General features: G+C 46.9%; 1 protein-coding gene and 1 long non-coding RNA gene across 2 annotated transcripts in view; one reads left to right on the top strand and one right to left on the bottom strand.

Moving 5' to 3' along the window:
* Positions 1–23197, top strand: part of LOC115137525 (catenin alpha-2-like) — a 698212-nt gene that overhangs the window by 49983 nt on the left and 625032 nt on the right. The gene's annotated exons all lie outside the window — the stretch shown is intronic.
* On the bottom strand, positions 6831–11198 carry LOC115137260 (uncharacterized). The gene is made up of 2 exons (XR_003864778.2): positions 7153–11198; positions 6831–7001 (listed from the first exon to the last, which is right to left on the bottom strand). It is a non-coding gene; the product is annotated as an uncharacterized LOC115137260 (long non-coding RNA).

The following is a 23197-nucleotide window of genomic DNA, read 5'->3' as shown; positions in this document are numbered from 1 at the left end:
GACATGTTCTGTCTCCTAGAGATTAACGTACTTTGGTGCGAAAAGTGCGAATCAATCTCAGAACAACAGCAAAGGACCTTGTGAAGATGCTGGAGGAAACGCGTACAAAAGTATCTATATCCCCAGTAAAACGAGTCCTATATCGACATAACCTGAAACCCCACTCAACAAGGAAGAAGCCATTGCTCCAAAACAGTTTGCACCTGCACATGGGAACAAAGATCATACATCTTGGAGAAATGTCCTCTGGTCTGATGAAACAAAAATAGCACTGTTTGGCCAAAATGACCCTTGTTATGTTTGGAGGAAAAAGGGTCTGGCTTGCAAGCCGAAAAACACCATCCCAACTGTGAAGCACAGGGGTGGCAGCATCATGTTGTGGGGTGCTTTTCTGCAGGAGGGACTGGTGCGCTTCACAAAATAGATGGCAGCATGAGGAAGGACAATTATGTGGATATATTGAAGCAACATCTCAAGACATCAGTCAGGAAGTTAAAGCTTGGTTGCAAATGGACAATGACCCCAAGCATACTTCCAAAGTTGTGGCAAAATGCTTAAGGACAACAAAGTCAAGGTATTGGACTGAACATCACAAAGCCCTGACCTCAATCCAATAGAGAAATTGTGGGCAGAACTGGAAAGGCATGTGCGAGCAAGGAGGCCTACAAACCTGACTCAGTTACACCAGCTCTGTCAGGAGGAATGGGACAAAATTCACCCAACTCTCTCTACTATTATTCTGACATTTCACATTCTTAAAATAAAGTGGTGATCCTAACTGACCTAAAACAGGGAATTTCTACTAGGATTAAATGTTATGTGAACATCTGAGTTTAAATGTATTTGGCTAAGGTGTATGTAAACTTCCGACTTCAACTGTACTAGTTTCCATATTATGGGCTAGTTTTGGACAGTTTCCATGTTTGGGATAGTTTAAGGTAGTTCTCCTATTTGTTTATTAGCCTTATTTACAGTAGTTGCATCAACAAAGTGATCTGAAATCACACTCAAGGCCTGTGAAATCAAGTGCTGCCAAAATTCAAACTTTTCCAAATGTCATGGTCTCCAACAGAGATCAGTCGTTAGCACTCACTCCAACGTAGACTTCTAAAGCTTTACCAGTGATTCAACTTTAGAACTAATTCCACTTCATCTTTTATCTGAGAGACTGCGCGCACTTCGCATTTGATTAACTTCAGCCATCTGTAACTCCGACCTTCAAGAACCTTCGGTGTTGAAATTCAAGTGCCACTTGCCGTGTACTCACACTACCGTTGAGTTTAATAGACCATATATATATATATATATATATTTTTTTTTAATGGACCAAAATATTTTCTCTGGGCTTCAATCTCAGGCAGGTCAAGTTAAATAAATGAAATCAATGCGTGAATGGATGGATGGACAGTCTCTTTGTGAATAGACTTAGAATGGCATTGACAGGGATGAGTTGGCTCGGCTTCTTGCTAGCTAGCGAGAAGCGCTAGTTTAATCAAAGAGAGCTAATCACACTCTCTCTCACACACACACACACACACACACACACACACACACACACACACACACACACACACACACACACACACACAGGCTCATCTCTGTGGGTAACCAAGCGGTGCTGCCACCCAGGAGCACACAGGGATCCAAAGGGTTCATCTCCTCCTTGGCTAGCCGGGGGGGGAAAGGCCAGGTGGAGTCATGCTTGAGCACTGATGCCCTTTTGTCCGCCTCAGCCACCGTGGAAGGTCTGTTACCACTCTGAGGAAGAGAGAGAGAGAAGTGTGTGTGTGTGTGTGTGTGTATGTGCGCAAGTGTGTGTGGGGTGCAAGTTCACACTCGCGCTTGTGCACGCACGCTCTTGATCACGACCCTGTCACGTCTGAGCAGCGATGGTGTGGGGTGCTTCCTTGCCTCGTCTGTTTTGGGCAAAGTCTTCCGGGGCGGCTGAGTCTCTCCAGACTAGGACCAAGACAGCCGCTTACACTTTAACAGTTGCTTAGCTAACTCAGCCCAGAACTCGGTTTGAGATTGTATATGAAAGAACAGTTTAGACTGTGCCATGCTCTGTGCTCTCCTGTCCCATTCATCAGCATACTGTCTTGATCTCTGGTATAGAAACTGAACCTATACGACCATACCTATTTTCATGCCATTCTAACTAGGCCCATCTCATGTCTGAGGCCTCTCGACTATTCTGTCAGATATGTAACTCTGTGTCAAGATTCAACTGAGGCTGCATATTGTAGCCCACTGCCCCCCCCCATTTCTGGCTTTGGAGTGAAGTATGATGAATGTGATTTATGAGGTGGACATGTGGTTTGGCAGCGCAACAAGGTCGTGACTTTGTCTCTGCTTGTTGGTGATTGGGAGTGTCCATCTTTGTCCCGAGTACACGAGTATCTCATTCCCCTCAGCCCGTGTTCTCTCTCTTTCTCTTTATTTGTTTTCTAACAGAAACAGAAAGTTGTACTGTTACTCAGCAGTGCATGTATGCTCTCTGTATGTGGCACATGGAATGTGACTGTGCGTGTGTATGTGTGTGTACATGCTTGTGTGACATCAAAGGATTTTTCTAACAGCCTGTTTAATTACTCCCTGTCTGTCTGGCCCTGTGCTGACTCTAACCCCTCGCCCCTGACACATCCTGTAGATAATTGGTATGGCCCTGTGCTGACTCCTACCCCTCGCCCCTGACACGTCCTGTAGATAATTGGTATGGCCCTGTGCTGACTCCTACCCCTCGCCCCTGACACGTCCTGTAGATAATTGGTATGGCCCTGTGCTGACTCCTACCCCTCGCCCCTCGCCCCTCGCCCCGCGCCCCTGACACATCCTGTAGATAATTGGTATGGCCCTGTGCTGACTCCTACCCCTCGCCCTGTGCCCCTGACACATTCTGTAGATAATTGGTATGGCCCTGTGCTGACTCTAACCCCTCACCCCTGACACATCCTGTAGATAATTGGTATGGCCCTGTGCTGACTCTAACCCCTCGCCCCACGCCCCTGACATGTCCTGTAGATAATTGGTATAGCCCTGTGCTGACTCTAACCCCTCGCCCCTGACACATCCTGTAGGTAATTTGTATGGCCCTGTGCTGACTCTAACCCCTCGCCCCTGACACATCCTGTAGATAATTGGTATAGCCCTGTGCTGACTCTAACCCCTCGCCCCTGACACATCCTGTAGGTAATTTGTATGGCCCTGTGCTGACTCTAACCCCTCGCCCCTGACACATCCTGTAGATAATTTGTATGGCCCTGTGCTGACTCTAACCCCTCGCCCCTGACACATCCTGTAAGTCATTTGTATGGCCCTGTGCTGACTCTAACCCCTCGCCCCTGACACATCCTGTAGATAATTGGTATGGCCCTGTGCTGACTCTAACCCCTCGCCCCTGACACATCCTGTAGATAATTTGTATGGCCCTGTGCTGACTCTAACCCCTCGCCCCTGACACATCCTGTAGATAATTGGTATGGCCCTGTGCTGACTCTAACCCCTCGCCCCTGACACATCCTGTAGATAATTGGTATGGCCCTGTGCTGACTCTAACCCCTCGCCCCTGACACGTCCTGTAGATAATTGGTATGGCCCTGTGCTGACTCTAACCCCTCGCCCCTGACACATCCTGGAGATAATTGGTATGGCCCTGTGCTGACTCTAACCCCTCGCCCCTGACACATCCTGGAGATAATTGGTATGGCCCTGTGCTGACTCTAACCCCTCGCCCCTGACACGTCCTGTAGATAATTGGTATGGCCCTGTGCTGACTCTAACCCCTCGCCCCTGACACACCCTGTAGGTAATTTGTATGGCCGTGTGATGGCCGAGCTGCTCCCAGTAAACACAGCAAGTGCTTGCAGATTGATATGAGAAGTGGATGAGGGCTTGTCTTCAATAGGATATATGGACTATTGGAGACCCACGCTTGTGGTTGCTTGTGGGTGAAAACTTTAGTTTCCATCTCTGGTTGGTGTTTGTATGTAGTTTGCCTGTCTCTGTGATAGCTTCTTTTTTGGTGTTGTTGATTTGTGTGCCTGCACGTGTAGGACAATGTGTCCTTACTTCTCCCCAGCTCGATCTTTCTCTTTGTGAGTGGTTTTGTTTCCTGCAGATTCACATACAGATGTTGGATCTTAATTTGATCACCCGGTTGCAGGATAACATTCCCGCACCCGGGTGATCAAGTTAACATTCCTGCAACTTGTAGTGTATTTGAGGTTTAAAAAGGCTTCTGAAGTTTGCAATTTCCCCTTTTGAAATTTCAGACTTGATTTTTCCCGTACGAAAAATGCATCAACCCCCTTTAAAAAGAATTCCATTAATTATAATCCACATAATAATTCACATTTCCTGTTGCTGCAGGATTCTTTTCTTCAGCAAACCGGCTGCAATGAAGATCCTACATCTGTAAGGGGAGATGCGTTTCTTATTATCTTTCAATTATTTCTCCTTTTAACGAAATAGCCATTTACAGGCAGCGGTTGACAAATTGAACCTGCCGATGCAAATAGAGTTTGGCTAACCCTTAATTAATGAAGGGTTAATTCATCCAGAATGAAATTCATCCTAGACGGTGAGTGAAGCCGTATAATCAGTGACACACACGCGTAGGCTATTTATCATTATCATATTGTCCTAATATTATATTCTAACATACAAAAGTACGTTCCATTGTGAATGAGTCCAGAATTATTGGCAGACAGAGATTGAACCCCCATCTACACAGCTATTCCCATACACACATATAAACAACGTAGTGTGATTATATTAGCCTTTATATTAAAGTGTAGCAAACAAAAATGTTTTTTCCATTGCGTACAAAATGTTTTTTCCATTGCGTACAAAATGTTATTCTGGTCCCTAGGAGGACTAAAGGAAAGTCACAACTAAGTAATTATTGTGTGTGTGTGTGTGTATGTGTGTGTGTGTGTGTGTGATCATTCATTTAGCTTGTCCACCCATGCCTGAACCCCTTGGCAATTATGATCCATTTGAGTCTCCCTGCAAAACGAACCTTATGTGCAACATGAATTACGCTGTCACACACAGAAACACAATTCAATTATTCCATTTCATAAATAGAAGGATCGGTGTGTTACTGTTACGAGGATAGAATGATTCCTGTTGTATCTTTAAAGCAACCCTCTGGGATTTGTTTTTCAGGAAAACGTGATGGGGCCAGGGAAATGGAACCCCTTTCAAATTCATAGTCAGCGTTCTACAAATCAAATCTAGTTGTTTCAGCTAATTGTTATTAGGTAACTGGTTACACAGACTTGTTTTAGTGTTCTAAACTTTTCAGTCCAAGTGTTACCTGAACAAAAATTGTTGGCCCAAATAAGTCAAAATGCAGTTCACTTAAAATGATGTTTTTGCTCAAATTGTCTCATATGTTCATTCATACGAATGAACTAAATACAAATAGTTGGCTTCAATTATTATTTGAGCATCTTACTTAACAAAAGGCTGTGGAACACAGACACACACACACACACACAGTGCTTATAACATACAATGTTTTAAATGTGGTAACTTTCTTGGGTAGAGTAGACTGCAGCCCTCCAAGGCTATGATGATACCTTTAAAAGGGCCCAATGATGTGACATACTGCCTCCACTGTCCAGTCTATTCAGAGACACACACACACACAGTCACACACACACGCAGGGCCGGTCCTGGACACTCTGCCTCTCTAGGCAGAAAAAAATGTCCCCGCCCCCACGAAATAGAAGTTTCAGTAATGGACAGAGAAATAGGTATTCTTATCATATTTCTCAATGTCAAACCAGAGTTGTCTTGTTTGCAACAGCTGTTTGCAAATAATGACATATTAGACATCCTTATGAATCTAAGCATGGCACTTTCAAAAGTGACCTTTCCACCCAGACAGAGGCTCTACCGACGCAGACAAAATGTAAGCTTCAACTGCTGGCTACTCGTCCGTTGTATATCCCAACAACAGAAGTGCTTCCCTAAAAGCTGCCTGGGTTTAAACAAACATCTTCTCTTTTCAGGAAGAGAAGAGCTCAATTGCTGTAATAGGGACAGAATAGCAAAGTCCATTTTCTTTATCTCCTGGAATATCATAGGCTGCAGCTCAGCTTCATAGAGAGGAATCAATATATCTCCATATGCTTCGGAGTCTTCCGCCGGCATTTCAGAGCTTGTTTCTAGCATGAGGCATCACCGAGTGAAGCATAGTTATAGAGCGCTTGATATCGTTTGGATATGTTACATGAATTTATTTCAAAACAGAAAACAAACAATCGATATCCTTTTTTGCCCTTTCCTCACGCAATTCGAGCCCTGGTTTTATAACATAACACACCAAGCCCTTCCCAGGCACGGAGGTATTTAATCAGTACATGCGGCAATATTGGAGTATTTGGCTATACCGACATCTATGGATAGCATAACTTTGTCTGTCAAACAGGTAGGCTAACCACTTATTTTTTGGGAATCGGAAGAAATAGGTTCTAATTTGATATGTAATTCTATGATTATGCCCATAAAAAAATGTTGGTGCACGCATGCACTTATAGGAGGTCCTAAGCAGAAGGGAATGTTATTTGAACCCCTGCATCGGAGAGTTACAATGTTGCTATCACTATGCAGCCAACGGCCTATAGTAGGAAACCGAGTTTCTTACTAATAATATTCCATGTGTTATCACACATGGCACGACCCCACAATTGGTACAATAAAATAGCACTTTTATATTACATATTTAACAAATACTTTAATATTCCTGTAGAACTGTAAAAAAAAAAAAGTGAGATCGTTTCACTGGAGCATTGTGTAAAATAAGCTTTATGGCAATGACCCAGCCTTAACAAATGTTGTTTATTGACATATTGAATTTGATTGACCAATGTCAGTTTCAGCATTTATGTATTTAGTCTTCACCTAAAGTGGCCTCTTTCCTCTTCATTGGTGCTGCATTGCAGTCAGCGATGTTCTCTCGGGAGCTGTCCATGGTCCTGAAATCAAATCATCTGAGAGAGACAGAGAGAGATAAGGGGGGAGAGAGAGTGATAGAGTGAGATTAGGATCTAGTCTATTTAAATAAAATAAATACAAAGTAAACAGGTGATAGATAATTGAGTAAATCTTACAAATTAATGCAAGTGAATGATCAACGCTTACCTTCTCAATGTAGGCAGCAGCCTCTCTGAGTTAGTGATTGCTGTTTAGCAGTCTGATGGACTTGAGAGAGAAGTTGTTTTCAATCTCTCAGGTCCCAGCTTTGATGCACCTGTACTGACCTCGCCTTCTTGATGATAGCGGTGTGAACAGGCAGTGGCTCGGGTGGTTGTTGTCCTTCATGATCTTTTTGGCCTTCCTGTGACATCGGGTGCTGTAGGTGTCATGGAGGGCAGGTAGTTTGTCCCCGGTGATGCGTTGTGCAGACCGCACCTACCTCTGGAGAGCCTTGCGGTTGAGGGCAGTGCAGTTGCAACCAGGCTGTGATAAATCCTGACAGGGTGCTCTCGATTGTGCATCTGTAAAGTTTGTCAGGGTTTTGGGTGACAAGCCAAATTTCAGCCTCCTGAGGTTGAAGAGGTGCTGTTGCGCCTTCACCACACTGTCTGTGTGGGTGGACCATTTCAGTTTGTCTTTGATGTGTACGCCGAGGAACATAAAACCTTCCACCTCCACTGCTGTCCCTTCGATGTGGATAGGGGGTGCTCCTTCTGCCGTTTCCTTAAATCCACGATCATCTCCTTTGTTTTGTTGATGTTGAGTGAGAGGTTGTTTTCCTGACATCATACTCCTCCTCTCTGTAGACTGTCTCGTCGTTGTTGGTGATCAAGCCCACTACTGTTGTGTCTGCAAACTTGATGATTGCGTTGCATAGCCACACAGTCGTAGGTGAACAGGGAGTACAGGAGAGGACTGAGCACGCACCCTTGTGGGGCCCCAGTGTTGATGGTCAGCGAAGTGGAGATGTTGTTTCCTACCTTCACCACCTGGGGGTGGCCCGTCAGAAAGTCCAGGACCCAATTGCACAGGGCGGGGCTGATGATGAGCTTGGAGGGTACTATGGTGTTGAATGCTGAGCTGTAGTCAATGAACAGCATTCTTACATATGTATTCTTCTGGGATAGGGCAGTGTGCTGTGTGATGGCGATTGCGTCATCTGTGGACCTATTGGGGCGGTATGCAAACTGAAGTGGGACTAGGGTGGCTGGTAAGGTGGAGATGATATGATCCTTGACTAGTCTCTCAAAGCACTTCATGATGACACAAGTGAGTGCTATGGGGCAGTAGTCATTTAGTTCAGTTAGCTTTGCCTTCTTGGGTACAGGGACAATGGTGGCCATCTTGAAGCATGTGGGGACAACAGACTGGGATAGGGAGCGATTGAATATGTCCGTAAACACACCAGCCAGCTGGTCTCTGCATGCTCTGAGGATGCGGCTAGGGTGCCGTCTGGGCCAGTAGCCCTGCAAGGGTTAACGCGTTGAAACGTTTTACTCACGTCGGCCACAGAGAAGGGGTGGTGGGGCGCAGTCCTTGTTAGCGAGCCGCGATGGTGGCACTGTATTATCCTCAAAGCGGGCAAGGTGGTGTTTAGTTTGTCGGTGTCCGTGACGTGGCTGTTTTTGTTTTTGTCGTCCGTGATTTCTTGTAGACCCTGCCACATACGTCTCTTGTCTGAGCCGTTGAATTGTGACTCCACTTTGTCCCTGTACCGGAATTTCATTTGATTGCCTTGTTTATATACTACACTTGTTTATATTCAGCCAAATTTCCAGACCTCTTTCCATGGTTTAATGCGGTGTATCACGCTTTCAATTTTGTGCGAATACCGCCAACCATCCACTGTTTCTGGTTAGGGTAGGTTTTAATAGTCACAGTGGGTACAGCATCTATAATGCACTACTTTATAAACCCGCTCACCGAGTCAGCGTATAGGTCGATGTTGCTCTGAGGCTGACCGGAACATATTCCAGTCCGCGTGATCAAAACAATCTTGAAGCACGGCTTCCGATTGGTCAGACCAGCGTTGAATGGTTCTCGTCACTGATACATTCTGTTTGAGTTTCTGCCTATAAGATGGTACAAGCAAGATGGCGTCGTGGTCGGATTTGCCAAAGGGAGGGTGGGGGAGGGCTTTGTATGCGGAAGTTAGAGTAGCAGTGGTCAAGAGTATTACCCCTGCGCGTCGTGCAAAAATATACTGATAGAATTTAGATAGCATTGTTCTCAAATTTGCTTTGTTAAAACCCCCAGCTACAGTAAATGCAGCCTCCGGATATATAGTTTACAGTTTACATAGAGTCCAGTGAAGTTCCTCGAGGGCCCTCTTGGTGTTTGCTTGAGGGGGAATGTACACAGCTGTGACTATAACTGATGAGAATTCTCTTGGTAGGTAAAATGGCCGGCATTTGATTGTAAGGAATTCTAGGTCGGGTGAGCAGAAGGACTTGAGTTCCTGTATGTTGTTATGGTTACACCATGAGTGGTTAATCATAAAGCATCCACCCCCGCCCTTCCTCTTCCCAGAGAGGTGTTTATGTCTGTCGGCGCGATGCATGGAGAAGCCCGGTGGCTGCCCCTTCTGCGGCGCCGTTGTTTTGGGTTGGCTACTGGGATTAGATCCATTGTCCTGGGTGGCGGTTCGAACTGAGGATCTGCTTCGGGAAAGTGGTATTCCTGGTCGTAATGTTGAAAATTTGACGTTGCTCGTATATCCAATAGTTCTTCCTGGCTGTATGTAATAAGACTTAAGATTTCCTGGGGTAACAGTGTAAGAAATAATACATAAAAAAAGAAAATAACGCACTCGAAGCGAGGCAACCATCTCTGTCGGCACCATTTTGATATGCAATCAGTATGCTGATAGAATTTAGGTAGCCTTGTTCTCAAAGTTTGAGTCTCTTGACTCGTAGAGTGCAGGTAGTTTGAGTTTGAGCTTGGAGAATGTGCGCTCTCCACTTGCCACTGTCACCGGGAGTCTGAGAAGATCTCCCAGAGCGAACAAAGGCATTGAGATACAAGGAGGCCATTTGGGGTCTGGATATGTACCCCAGTGCGTTGAGTGCTTTTGCCTCACTGCCCAGTCTCCTGCTCAAACACGTTGATTCCATGTCCTTGAATGTGGGGATGTTGTTACAGGATGCTGAAGACACTGCTGTGCTCTTGAAGCTGCGTCAAGCGCTCATTGGCGAATCATGAATCTGATTAGCTAAGATGATTACCACTAGTAGTAGCTAGCTCATGTTAACAGGCTAGGTTAGGCTACTGCCTTAATCACTAATCGTGTTCGTCACACCAACATAAAAAAACAATACAATCATTTAATTGGCGGATTCATTTCTGGTAACGTTTCACACTTGCATAATCCAATATAAACACACCAAGCATAGTGGGAGTGAATTTTGGGAGAAGTGGAAATTGCAGAAATGCTATGAGCTGGTGGCTGGGGTGCCGCCGGCAGTGCAGTAGCTGATCAGGGGCGCCGGGGAGCCAATTGTCAAAATGCCGCCCCAAATTCAAGTGCCGCCATAGGTGGCTGCTTAATCTAGCCTATCATGTATGCGTGTCAACTATCGAAGTTAAACATTGTATGTTAAAGCACTGTGTGTATGTAACTAGTTCCACTGACTTTTTTAATTAATTTAATTAATTAATGATTTTGAGTTGAATGAACATCTGAGACAATTTAAGCAGACACACAACTAGAAAGTTGACTGCATTTTCTCAAGTTGGAACTAAGTTTTGGGCCAACTAATTGTTTTTGTTCAGGTAACACTTGAACCGAAAAGTTGAGTAAAAAAGAACAAGGCTGTGGAACCAGTTACTTAATAATAACTAGTTCAAACGACTAGATTTGTTTTACAGTGTAGACGCAAAGACAGACAGTCTCTGACATCCACATAATAGGTTAGAACAAGTTTACACGATTCCCAGATTCCAGATTGTGGCTTTAATGAGAGCAACTTGAACATACGATAATACTGATCTCCCTTTGTGTTAATTGAGCCAGGCTCGTTATTTTCTATAGTCTGTGATCATGGTGGAACGTGTGAATCCTCCGACATGATGCCCATTGATTTGGCGAGATTGTGTGTGTGTGTGTAGTGCGAGTTCCCCGGCAAGTCTTTGTTGTTGGGCAGGCAAGCGTCAGGCATCTCTGACTGGAAATGATAATGATCTCAGTTAGTGCACGTTCTCCATGTAAAAAGGACAAGGGAGGGAGGGAGGGAGGGAAAGAAGGGTAGACAGAGAGGGAGATACGGGGAGAGAGAGGGAAGGAGAGAGGGAGAGTGATGGGAAAGAGAGGGAGAGACAGAAGAGAGGGAGAGAGAAGGTGGAAGAGAGGACTTGTATTAAGAAAGAGTCGGTACTGTATAAGTTGAAACTAATTAGCCCCTGGTGGACCTTCAGATCATAGAGATGCAACATAATCATGTTCTATTTCATTCTGAGCTTCAACTTCTCCCAAACATCACACAGGTCAGTACTGGGCCACTCTGTTCCTAAGAAGGATTGGTAGTGACCGTGGGATATATCCCAAATGGCACCCTATTCCCTATGCTAGGAAATAGGGTGCCATTTGAGACAGAGAATGGAAAAGTGAAGTATTTTTTGACATAACCTAATAGGTCTAGATGTGCTAGCTAGCCTACTTTATGGCATTCTCCTCCAATTTACAGTGCCTTTGACATACCCCTTGACCTACAAACCCTAACCCTAACCTAACCACTAACCCCACCCTTATTCTAACCCTAACCCTAATCCCACCCTTATCCTAACCCTAACCTCGCTCTTACCCCAACCTTAAACCTAACCCTATCCCCTACCTAGACTTAAAAGGGACGAAAGACCAAGGATGAAGAAACCTAAAACCAACGCACCCCAAAACCAACTTTACTAAAGTGGGCAACTATAGGGTTCTACAACCTGGGCGGATCTGTGCCCGAACCCCTCGACTCCCTCATTCGGCAAGTGGGGTGCAACCCTCCCTCCCGGTCTCTGCATTAGCTTGAAGGCATCAGATCAACCTTGTGGATTCCTTAACAAACAAAAACCTAACCCCTATCCCCAACCCACATTTTGTTGTGTTACAACCTGATTTGAAAATGTATTAAATATATGTTTTACACACAATACCCCGTAATGACAAAGTGAAAACAGGTTTTTAGAAATTGTTTCAAATATATTGAAAATTCAAGTCTTTCCATAGATTTTGAAGCTGATTTAAGGCAAAACTAGGCCACTTAGGAACTCCGGTGTATATTTGGACTTGTGTTTTAGGTTATTGTCCTGCTGAAAGGTGGACTAATCTCTCAGTGGCTGTTGGAAAGCAGACGGAACCAGGTTTTCCTCTAGGGGTTTGCCTGTTCTTAGCTCTATTCCATTTATTTTTATCAACAAATAAAAAAAACAACTCCCTACTCCTTGCCGATGACAAGCATACCCATAACATGATGCAGTCACCACCATACTTGAATATGAAGAGTGGTACTCAGTGATATGTGGTGTCATTTAGGTTAGTATTGTGGAGTAACTACAGTGTTGTTGATCCATCCTCAGTTTTCTCCTATCACAGCCAATAAACAGTAACTGTAACAAACTGTAAAATCATCATTGGCCTCATGGTGAAATCCCTGAGCGGTTTCTTTCCTCTCTGGCAACTGAGTTAGAAAGGAAACCTGTGTCTTTGTAGTGACTGTGTATTGATACACCATCCAATGTATAATTAATAACTTCACCATCCTCAAAGGGATATTTCATGTCTGCTTTTTTTTACCCATCTACCAATAGGAGCCCTTCTTTGCAAGGCATTTGAAAACCTCCCTGGTCTTTGTGTTTGAATCTGTGTTTAAAGTTCACTGCTCGACTGAGGGACCTTACAGATAATTATATGTGTTGGGTACAGAGATGAGGTAGTCATTACAAAATCATGTTAAACACAATTATTGCACACAGAGAGAATGCATGACATGTTTTATGTTACTCGTTAAGCACATTTTAACTCACACATTTATTTAGGAGTGCCATAACAAAAGAGGTTGAATACTTATTGAGTCAAGACATTTCAGCTGTTCATTTTAAATGAGTTTGTAAACATTTCTAAAAACGGAATTCCACTTTGACAATATGGGGTATTGTGTATAGGCCAGTGACAAAAACAATCTAAATTGAATCCATTTTAAATTCAGGTCTGTAACACAACATGTGGGAAAAAAGTAAAGGGGTGTGAATATTTCCTGACGGCTCTGTATGTTACTAATATCAATCAGCGTTGTCTCTATTAGATCATCCATTTGGTTCATTTGTAGCTGTATTGTGAATCGAGACATGGCCATCCCTGGTCATTGTGAGTGCTAGCCTATGGCTCAGTCCCAAATGACACCCTATTCCCTACATAGTGCACTCCTTTTGACCAGAGCCCTATGGGGGAACAGGGTGACATTTGAGAACCAACCTAGGTGATTCATACAGCGTGAATACAGCGTTAGCTGCTGTTCTGTTTATCTACACTGCAGGAATGTTAGTAATAGCCTATAACCAAGATAAGACACACTCTCTCAATGTCTCTCTCGGCCTCGCATGGGTTTGCCTTTACAATCGAGATCGGAGGAATAAGCACAATAGGCAAACTACTTTATCTTGCCCACGGTAGTCCCTGTGGAAGTGCGGGAAGAAGAGCTTTCGGAAACGAGCGGGGACGTACTAGAATCACCCCCCCCCCTTGTCAATTTGGATGATTCAGTGCTGCTCTCAGCCGGGGAATAAAAGCCTTGCCTCCGGAGGCTCCCAGAGAGCCTGCTAGCTATACCACCTGACAGTGCAGGAGATAGCAGGCCCATTTATTATACAGCAGCCTTCCCTGTTAGCTAGCTAGCACTGCTGCCTGCTGCTGAAGGAGTAGTACAGTGCATCAGTCTTAAATGGAACCCTGTTCCCTATGTAGTGCACTACCTTTGACCAGGGCCCATAGGGAATACCATAGGGCTCTGATCAAAAGAAGTGAGCTAAATGGGGAATAGGGTTCCATTTGGATTGTACCCCAACACTGACACTCCTACGGGCTAGCTTACGATGAGTCTGTCCGACGGGAACGTCAACTCAGCTGCCATGGAAGTGTGTAAACATGTGGACCGCAGACTGCAGAGAAAGACTGAAGTGGAAATGAAGAGGAAGACTGCAGAGAAGAGCGAGGAAAACACAGGCATCTTAACCTCTCCATGCCACGAGGCGACAATAGAGGGAATGTGAGGCTGAATGTGAACCGGAAGTAGCCTACAGAGTGCAGGCTGAGCCAGTACTCTAATAAATGTATCCATCTTTATACAATCATATTTATCTTTATTGTACTAATCATTGATAGTCATATTCCCTTAGGTCTCTAAACCATGTAATCATCATCACGTAATAATAATAGATCACCGGTAGACCCGGCGATATCTGTCCTTCTGCCACTGGGCTCTGCGCTCAAAGAGGTCATCCGCCTGAGTGGACCTTGTCTGCCTGGAGAGGGCTTGACTGATTAGCAGAGACAAGGCCAGGACCTGTCGGTCACTCCAACCACTGAATGCTGGAGAGACTCCGTGAACCTTTAGAGCAGGTCAGTACAGTAGAGAAGGGTGGGAGATGATGGGCAGAAAGACTCAGACATACAGACGGTCCAGACGCTCATTGTAAATAAGAATATGACCTGCCTGGTAAAATAAAAGGTTCTATTAAAATAGGCCTAAATGGATAAATAGCCCCAATTGTCAGCACCTATCCAGTCCATTTGGAATCCTAAAATGTCTTGTGCTGGCTAGATTATCCAGCTCCACACAGTGTCTGATTTGGCTTCCACATACATGTTTCCAGGCTCTAGCCTACAGGGCTGTGCTAAAGCTGTGGGTTGGTGTCACGTTCTGACCTTAATTTCCTTTGTTTTGTATTTATTTAGTATGGTCAGGGCGTGAGTTGGGTGGGTTGTCTATGTTTGTTTTTCTAGGTTTTGGGAATTTCAATGTTTCGGCCTAGTATGGTTCTCAATCAGAGGCAGGTGTCATTAGTTGTCTCTGATTGAGAATCATACTTAGGTAGCCTGGGTTTCACTGTGTGTTTGTGGGTGATTGTTTCCGTGTCTGTGTTTGTTCGCCACACGGTACTGTTTCGGTTTTGTTCACGTTTATTGTTTTGTATTCATTGAGTGTTCAGTTCATGTTTTTAAATAAACAACCATGGACACTTACCACGCCGCATCTTGGTCCGATCCTTGCTACACCTCCTCTTCAGACGAAGAGGAGGAAAACCTACAGAATCACCCACCCACCAAGGACCGAGCGGCGTGGTAAAAAACAGCAGCGACGACAGCAGCAGCAGCAGCAACCACAGGGGCCAGCATCACAGGAGGAATGGACATGGGAGGATGTATTGGACGGCAAGGGTTGCTACACCTGGGAGGAGATCCTGGCGGGAAAGGATCGCCTTCCATGGGAACAGGTGGAGGCAGCTAGGAGAGCGGAGGCAGCCGGAGAGAGGAGCCAGCGATGTGAGGAGCCAGCACGGCAGTGCGACAGGTACGAGAGGCAGCCCCAAATTATTTTATTTTTGGGGGGGGGCACACGAGGTGTGGTACTAAGCCAGGTAGCAGACCTGAGCTCACTCCTCGTGCTTATGATAAGCAGCGCATTACTGGTCAGGCACCGTGTTATGCGGTTAAGCGCACGGTGTCGCCAGTGCGTGCCCATAGCCCGGTGCGCTATAGGGCAGCCCCCCGAGAGTGCCATGCGAGTGTGGGCATTGAGCCAGGGCGTATGGTGCCTGCTCAGCGGGTCTGGTCGCCGGTACGCAGTTTTGGTCCAGGTTATCCTGCGCCGGCTCTGCGTGCTGTGTCTCCGGGGCGCTGGGAGGGTGCAGTGCGTCCTCTGCCTGCGCTCCGCTCGTGCCGGGCAAATGTGGGAGTGGAGCCAAGGGGAGAGGTGCGTGTAGTAAGCACTAGATCTCCCGTGCTTACCCACAGCCCGGTTCAACCTGTGCCTGCACTCTGGAGGGTCCGGGCTAGGGTAGTTGTCCAGCCTGGGGAAGTGGTGCCAAGGTTGCGCACCAGAGCTCCAGTGCTCCTCCACAGCCCAGTCTTTCAGACTCCTCCTAACACCAAGCCTCCTGAAGGTCTCCCCAGCCTGGTGGTTCCTGTGGCAGCCCCACGCACCAGGCTGTCTCTCTGTCTCCTCCCTGCAGGTAGTCCCGCCTGTCCGGCGCCGCTGCCGGAGCGTCCCGCCTGTCCGGCGCCGCTGCCGGAGCCTCCCGCCTGTCCGGCGCCGCTGCCGGAGCCTCCCGCCTGTCCGGCGCCGCTGCCGGAGCGTCCCGCCTGTCCGGCGCCGCTGCCGCAGTCTCCCGCCTGTCCGGCGCCGCTGCCGGAGCGTCCCGCCTGTCCGGCGCCGCTGCCGGAGCCTCCCGCCTGTCCGGCGCCGCTGCCGGAGCCTCCCGCCTGTCCGGCGCCGCTGCCGGAGCGTCCCGCCTGTCCGGCGCCGCTGCCGGAGCCTCCCGCCTGTCCGGCGCCGCTGCCGGAGCCCCTCAGCCCAGAGGCGCCAGAGCCCCTCAGCCCAGAGGCGCCAGAGCCCCTGCCCCTCTGTCCCGAGCCCCTGCCCCTCTGTCCCGAGCCCCTGCCCCTCTGTCCCGAGCTCCTGCCCCTCTGTCCCGAGCTCCTGCCCCTCTGTCCAGAGCTTCTGCCCCTCTGTCCCGAGCTGCCCCTCTGTCCAGTGGGGTCATTGAGAGGGGTGGCCATGGTGAGAAAGCCACGGAGGCGGACAATAAGGCGGACTAAGACAATGTTGAAGTGGGGTCCGCGTCCCGCGCCAGAACCGCCACCGCGGACAGACGCCCACCCAGACCCTCCCCTATAGGTCAAGGTTTTGCGGCCGGAGTCCGCACCTTTGGGGGGGGGTACTGTCACGTTCTGACCTTAATTTCCTTTGTTTTGTATTTATTTAGTATGGTCAGGGCGTGAGTTGGGTGGGTTGTCTATGTTTGTTTTTCTAGGTTTTGGGAATTTCAATGTTTCGGCCTAGTATGGTTCTCAATCAGAAGCAGGTGTCATTAGTTGTCTCTGATTGAGAATCATACTTAGGTAGCCTGGGTTTCACTGTGTGTTTGTGGGTGATTGTTTCCGTGTCTGTGTTTGTTCGCCACACGGTACTGTTTCGGTTTTGTTCACGTTTATTGTTTTGTGTTCATTGAGTGTTCAGTTCATGTTTTTAAATAAACAACCATGGACACTTACCACGCCGCATCTTGGTCCGATCCTTGCTACACCTCCTCTTCAGACGAAGAGGAGGAAAACCCTTACAGTTGGAAGACAAAGCAGGGAGTCCACTGTCAGGGAGCTCCTTTTAGCCAGTCACCTTACATGAATAGAGCTGACACAAATGCCCAGTCATATATCAACGTCCCCCCGAATGAGTGGAGTGGGCAAGTGTGCCAAATGAAGAGTCCCGGTAACACCTCTTAAGTACACAGGACGCCTCCGAGGCATTTGACAACCCCTCAAACTCGATCGCGTCCTGTCACCGGTGTGACTGGAAGGGATGGTGTGTGTGTGTGTGCTAGCCACTATCACAGTCACACTGAAGTGTTTAGGCCTGCCTGTTTGCCTTCGCACATCATAAACCCGAGCCAGGACCCAGACAGACAGACAAGGACATGACTGCCCGGGCATGATAATGACAGTGTCTGATGACTGGCCCCCAGCCCCAGCACAGGAGACACAGCAGTGGTGTGTGTGTGTGTCTGTGTGTCTGTATGTCTGTGTCTGTGCGGCTGAAAGTAAACCGGACGCTGGAGTCAGTATGTCTTATCATCGGGCCCTTTTGAAGGTAGCATCCTATCCCTGGGGAGCTGCAGTCCCTGTCAATGATTTATGGTGACTATAAAGTAGTTTTAGTTTAGTTTTAGTTTCACTGCATCAATGGAAAATCCAACGGATTGCTACATTATAACCTACTCTACCCAAGAAAGTTACCCCGACAATCTACAGCAACTTTTTCAAGGCTTTGGAACTCGGTCCTGCGGTATGAATACTCATCAACATACTGTACCTCTGCAGTAGCACAAGGCAAAGTCCACACATGCAGTTTTCCACGTGCTAATTGTGCAGAAAGAGGTTGTAAAAATGTAGAATAAGACAAAAAGGAATCGTACGCTATTACAGCTTGGTGTTCTTTCTTGCGTCGCTCTAATCTGGGGGAACCACAGCGTTAGCACTTTGGCCATCGGGGACAGTAATTAAAAGCGCACTGGACCATCTGTTAATGTCCCATTCTTTCCCCTTATGCTCTAGCACTCTGTGTGTGTGTGTGTGTGTGTTCGTGTGTGTGAAACACAGAGGGACACTGATACAGGGTGCTGAGACAGTTCTTATAGCAGTAGAAGTGCAGCGAATGCAGATTCAGTCACATAGATCCCAAGTCAGCTAGAAGACTCTCACTCCCCGTCCACAGCCTGCCAAGCTGCTTTCCCCCGGTCACCAGTTGTACCCAAACTCCCCATAGAAATCCCCTTTGAGTTGCCCGAAAATCCGACATGCGGAGGTTGAAATGATTTCCGTGTTAGTTGTCCTTGGCTCTTTTGGCTGAGCTGTAGTCGTGACCATTGTGGCTCTTTGGGGAAGGTGAGTCTTTGTCCCCGGGCCCCAGCGGAGGCCAGAGGAGGGACTGCTGTGCTGTACTTTACACATGAATGACTTGGCCCATTCATGCTGAATTCAGTCTCCCTCAGAGGTGTAGTGAGCAGGCCGCTGCCTCTGCTGTAGTCTGTGGTACTTTACTTCAGAGCCACATGAGCTGAACCCGTAGAAATGTACATGGCTGAAGAGTCCCTTTCTGGCGTGGTGTAAACACATGGAACACAAACCAGTGGTGGCTGGTTGTACTTTAAATCTGAGGGCTCACATCGTAAAGGCTAGAATGGAATGAATTAAACAGTGGTAAATATATCAAACAAATGGTTTCCATGTGTTCGGTACCATGCCCTCCATTCCAGCCCTCCATTCCAGCCCTCCATTCCAGCCCTCCATTCCAGCCCTCCATTCCAGCCGTCCTCCCCTTTCAGTCTCTTCCTACACAACTGCAGAATACACACTATGACACTCACTCATAGACCCATTCATGTGCACACACATTGATAATATAGCTAAATGTACCGACTCACGATACACTCCACCAGCCTACAGCAAAGAGATGGTCTGGGATAGAATGTCTGGGATAGAAGACTCATTCTAGTAATTATATTTATATGGTCTGCAATACAGTTGGAGAGAGAGAGAGAGAGAGAGAGAGCTCCAAAACATCTTCCCCAGCTATACAGACAGCCCCCCCCCCCCCCCCCAACACACCATGTCTCCTGAAATATCCCCACACTTTTTATCATTCTATAGAACTCAAATTCAACCCTAATGCACGCAGAGACCATCCCATTAAATAATAGTAAAGGGTCTGTTATCCCCCCACCTTTGACCCTGTTCCTCCTTCTTAGCTAAATAGCCAACTTCGCCGGGGCAAACAGAAAACTCAACAAAACACATTTGGCCTTCTCCTTATTCGAGTACCTGTATCCCATTATAAACATCCCAACAGTAAAAAACACCCCAACCTCTCACATAGACATTCCAACAGAGACATTAATGGCATTAACCTGGCGCACACAGAAAACACATGAATCACAATTTCTTTCATAACACAGAAAGGACGCCCCTGCCTGATTCCCGGTGCAACCCATGCCAACCAGCTGTTAGTGGCCAGGGCTCCATGAAGAACCCTCCACTAGAGGTCCTCTGACCTCTTTCGTACTGTGGGTTTGTAGAGCCCCCTCCATCTAAAACCCACCATACTCTCCTCCACTGATGTGCCTTCACTCCTGTTAGGCTCCTAATGTTCCTAACCTTAACGCAGAGGTTGTAGAGGGCTCATGGGACATGGAACAACAGAGGAATGTCCATTTCATCCCTCTGTGACAGAGAGAGCTTAGGGAGTCCTGCGAACAAGACCTGAGCACACATAGGATCACACATTTCTGCCCTACACAACTCAGTTTAAAACTCCACAGTCCGCTCCCACATCTCCCCCACCACAGAGGTCACCCGCCCATCAGACAGCCGTAGACAATGCATGCCCTTGGCTTCACCGCTCTGTTTTTCCAAACCAAAGAAGAAGGAGCTGGGAGCGTCCATCTCCTTGAGCATAGAGAACGTAGCTCTTACAAGTGCTCCCTTTTCTTTAACCTGGAAAGAACTACCCAGGTCCCCATGTAATTCAGCTAAATTAGACTGGAGGCCTACATTGCCTTGCCCCACCATCTCTACCTCCATCTCACTAATACAACACTCTAGTTCCCCCAATACTCTCCTAACCTTTGAGGATGAGAGAGCTGTATACTGTTGACAGAAAAGACACAAATAGGACTTTCCCCACATCCCACCATTGACTCAGAGACTCATACTCCTCTCTTCACTGCCCCCACCTTTCCCACAAGGTCTGGAAACCTGAGCAAAAAGTGATATCTTGTAAGAGCTTTACATTCGACTTCCAATAGGATGCATACCAGACGAGCTAAATTACTTCCATGCTCACTTCGAGGCAAGTAGCATTGAAACATGCATTAGAGCATCAGCTGTCTCGGTCAAATGTGTGATCACACTTTCCGTAGCCGATGTGAGTAAGATCTTAAAACAGGTCAACATCCACAAGGCCGCAGGGCCAGACGGATTACCAGGACGTGTGCTCCAAGCATGCGCTGACCAACTGGCAAGCGTCTTCACTGACATTTTCAACCTGTCCCTGACTGAGTCTGTAATAGCAACATGTTTGAAGCAGACCACCATAGTCCCTGTGCCCAAGAACACTAAGGTAACCTACCTAAATGACAACCAACCCATAGCACTCACGTCTGTATTCATGAACTCTCCTTCCAGACTCATATCAAACATCTCCAATCGAAAATCAAATTAAGAGTCGGCTTTCTATTCCGCAACAAAGCCTCCTTCACTCACGCCGCCAAGCTTACCCTAGTAAAACTGACTATCCTACCGATCCTCGACTTCGGCGATGTCATCTACAAAATGACTTCCAACACTCTACTCAGCAAACTGGATGCAGTCTATCACAGTGCCATCCGTTTTGTCACTAAAGCACCTTATACCACCCACCACTGCGACTTGTATGCTCTAGTCGGCTGGCCCTCGCTACATATTCGTTGCCAGACCCACTGGCTCCAGGTCATCTACAAGTCCATGCTAGGTAAAGCTCCGCCTTATCTCAGTTCACTGGTCACGATGGCAACACCCATCCGTAGCACGCGCTCCAGCAGGTGTATCTCACTGATCATCCCTAAAGCCAACACCTCATTTGGCCGCCTTTCGTTCCAGTACTCTGCTGCCTGTGACTGGAGCGAACTGCAAAAATCGCTGAAGTTGGAGACTTTTATCTCCCTCACCAACTTCAAACATCAGCTATCTGAGCAACTAACCGATCGCTGCAGCTGTACATAGTCTATTGGTAAATAGCCCACCCATTTTCACCTACCTCATTCCCATACTGTTTTTATACTTTTTTTTATTTATTTACTTTTCTGCTCTTTTGCACACCAATATCTCTACCTGTACATGACCATCTGATCATTTATCACTCCAGTGTCAATCTGCAAAATTGTAATTATTCGCCTACCTCCTCATGCCTTTTGCACACATTGTATATAGACTGCCCCTTTTTTTCTACTGTGTTATTGACTTGTTAATTGTTTACTCCATGTGTAACTCTGTGTTGTCTGTTCACACTGCTATGCTTTATCTTGGCCAGGTCGCAGTTGCAAATGAGAACTTGTTCTCAACTAGCCTACCTGGTTAAATAAAGGTGAAAAAAATGAAGGGCTTTGAAAGGCTTGTCATGGCTCACATCAACACCATTATCCCAGAAACCCTAGACCCACTAAAACTTGCATAACACCCCAACAGATCCACATATAATGTAATCTATATTGCACTTCACACTGCCCTTTCCCACCTGGACAGATGGAACACCTATGTGAGAATGCTATTCATTGACTACAGCTCAGTGTTCAACACCATAATGCCCTCAAAGCTCATCACTAAGCTAAGGACCCCGGGACTATACACCTCCCTCTGCAACTGGATCCTGGTTTTCCTGACGGGCCACCCCCGGGTGGTAAGGGTTGGTAACAAGACATCCGCCACACTGATCCTCAACACGGGGGGCCCCTCAGGGGTGCGTGCTCAGTCCCCTCCTGTACTCCCTGGCCAGGCATGACTCCAACACCATCATAAAGTGTCCCAATGACACAACAGTGGTACACCGGATCACCAACAATGATGAGACAGCCTATAGGGAGGAGGTCAGTGTGGTGCCAGGACAACAACTTCTCCCTTAATGTGATCAAGACAAAGGGGGTGATTGTGGACTACAGGAAACGGAGGACCGAGCACACCCACATTCTCATCGACAGCGCTATAGTGGAGCAGGTTGAGAGCTTCAAGTTCCTTGGTTTCCACATCACCAACAAACTATTATGGTCCAAACACACTTAGACAGTCGTGAAGAGGGCATGACAAAACCTATTCCCCCTCAGGAGGCTAAAAAGATTTGGCATGGGTCCTCAAATCCTCAAAAGGTTTTACAGCTGCACCCCCGAGAGCATCCTGACTGCTTGCATCATTGCCTGGTATCCGACCGCAAGGCACTACAGAGGGTAGTGCGTACATCCAGTACATCACCGGGGCCAAGCTTCCTGTCATCCAAGACCTCTATGAAAGGCGGTGTCAGAGGAATTCCCTAAAAATTGTCAAAGACTCCAGCCACCATAGTCATAGACTTTTCTCTCTGCTTCTTAACAGTGTCTACCCCCAAGCCATAAGACTCCTGAACAGTTAATCAAAGGCCTACTCAGACCCCTCCTTTACTCTGCAGCTACTCACTGTTTAGTATCTATTTATCCAGGTAAGTTTACTGAGAACATTCTCATTTACATCAACGACATGGGGAATAGTTACAGGGGAGAGGAATGAATGAGCCAATTGTAAAATGGTGATTATTATGTGACCATGATGGTTTGAGGGCCAGATTGGGAATTTAACCAGGACAACAGGGTTAACTCCCCTGCGATAAGTGCCATGGTATCTTTAATGACCTCAGAGAGTCAAGATACCCGTTTAACGTCCCATCCGAAAGAC

Source organism: Oncorhynchus nerka, linkage group LG11 (assembly GCF_034236695.1).
Source record: "Oncorhynchus nerka isolate Pitt River linkage group LG11, Oner_Uvic_2.0, whole genome shotgun sequence".
In the NCBI taxonomy this organism is placed as follows: Eukaryota; Metazoa; Chordata; class Actinopteri; order Salmoniformes; family Salmonidae; genus Oncorhynchus; species Oncorhynchus nerka.
This window is presented reverse-complemented; position numbering and strand designations above follow the sequence as displayed.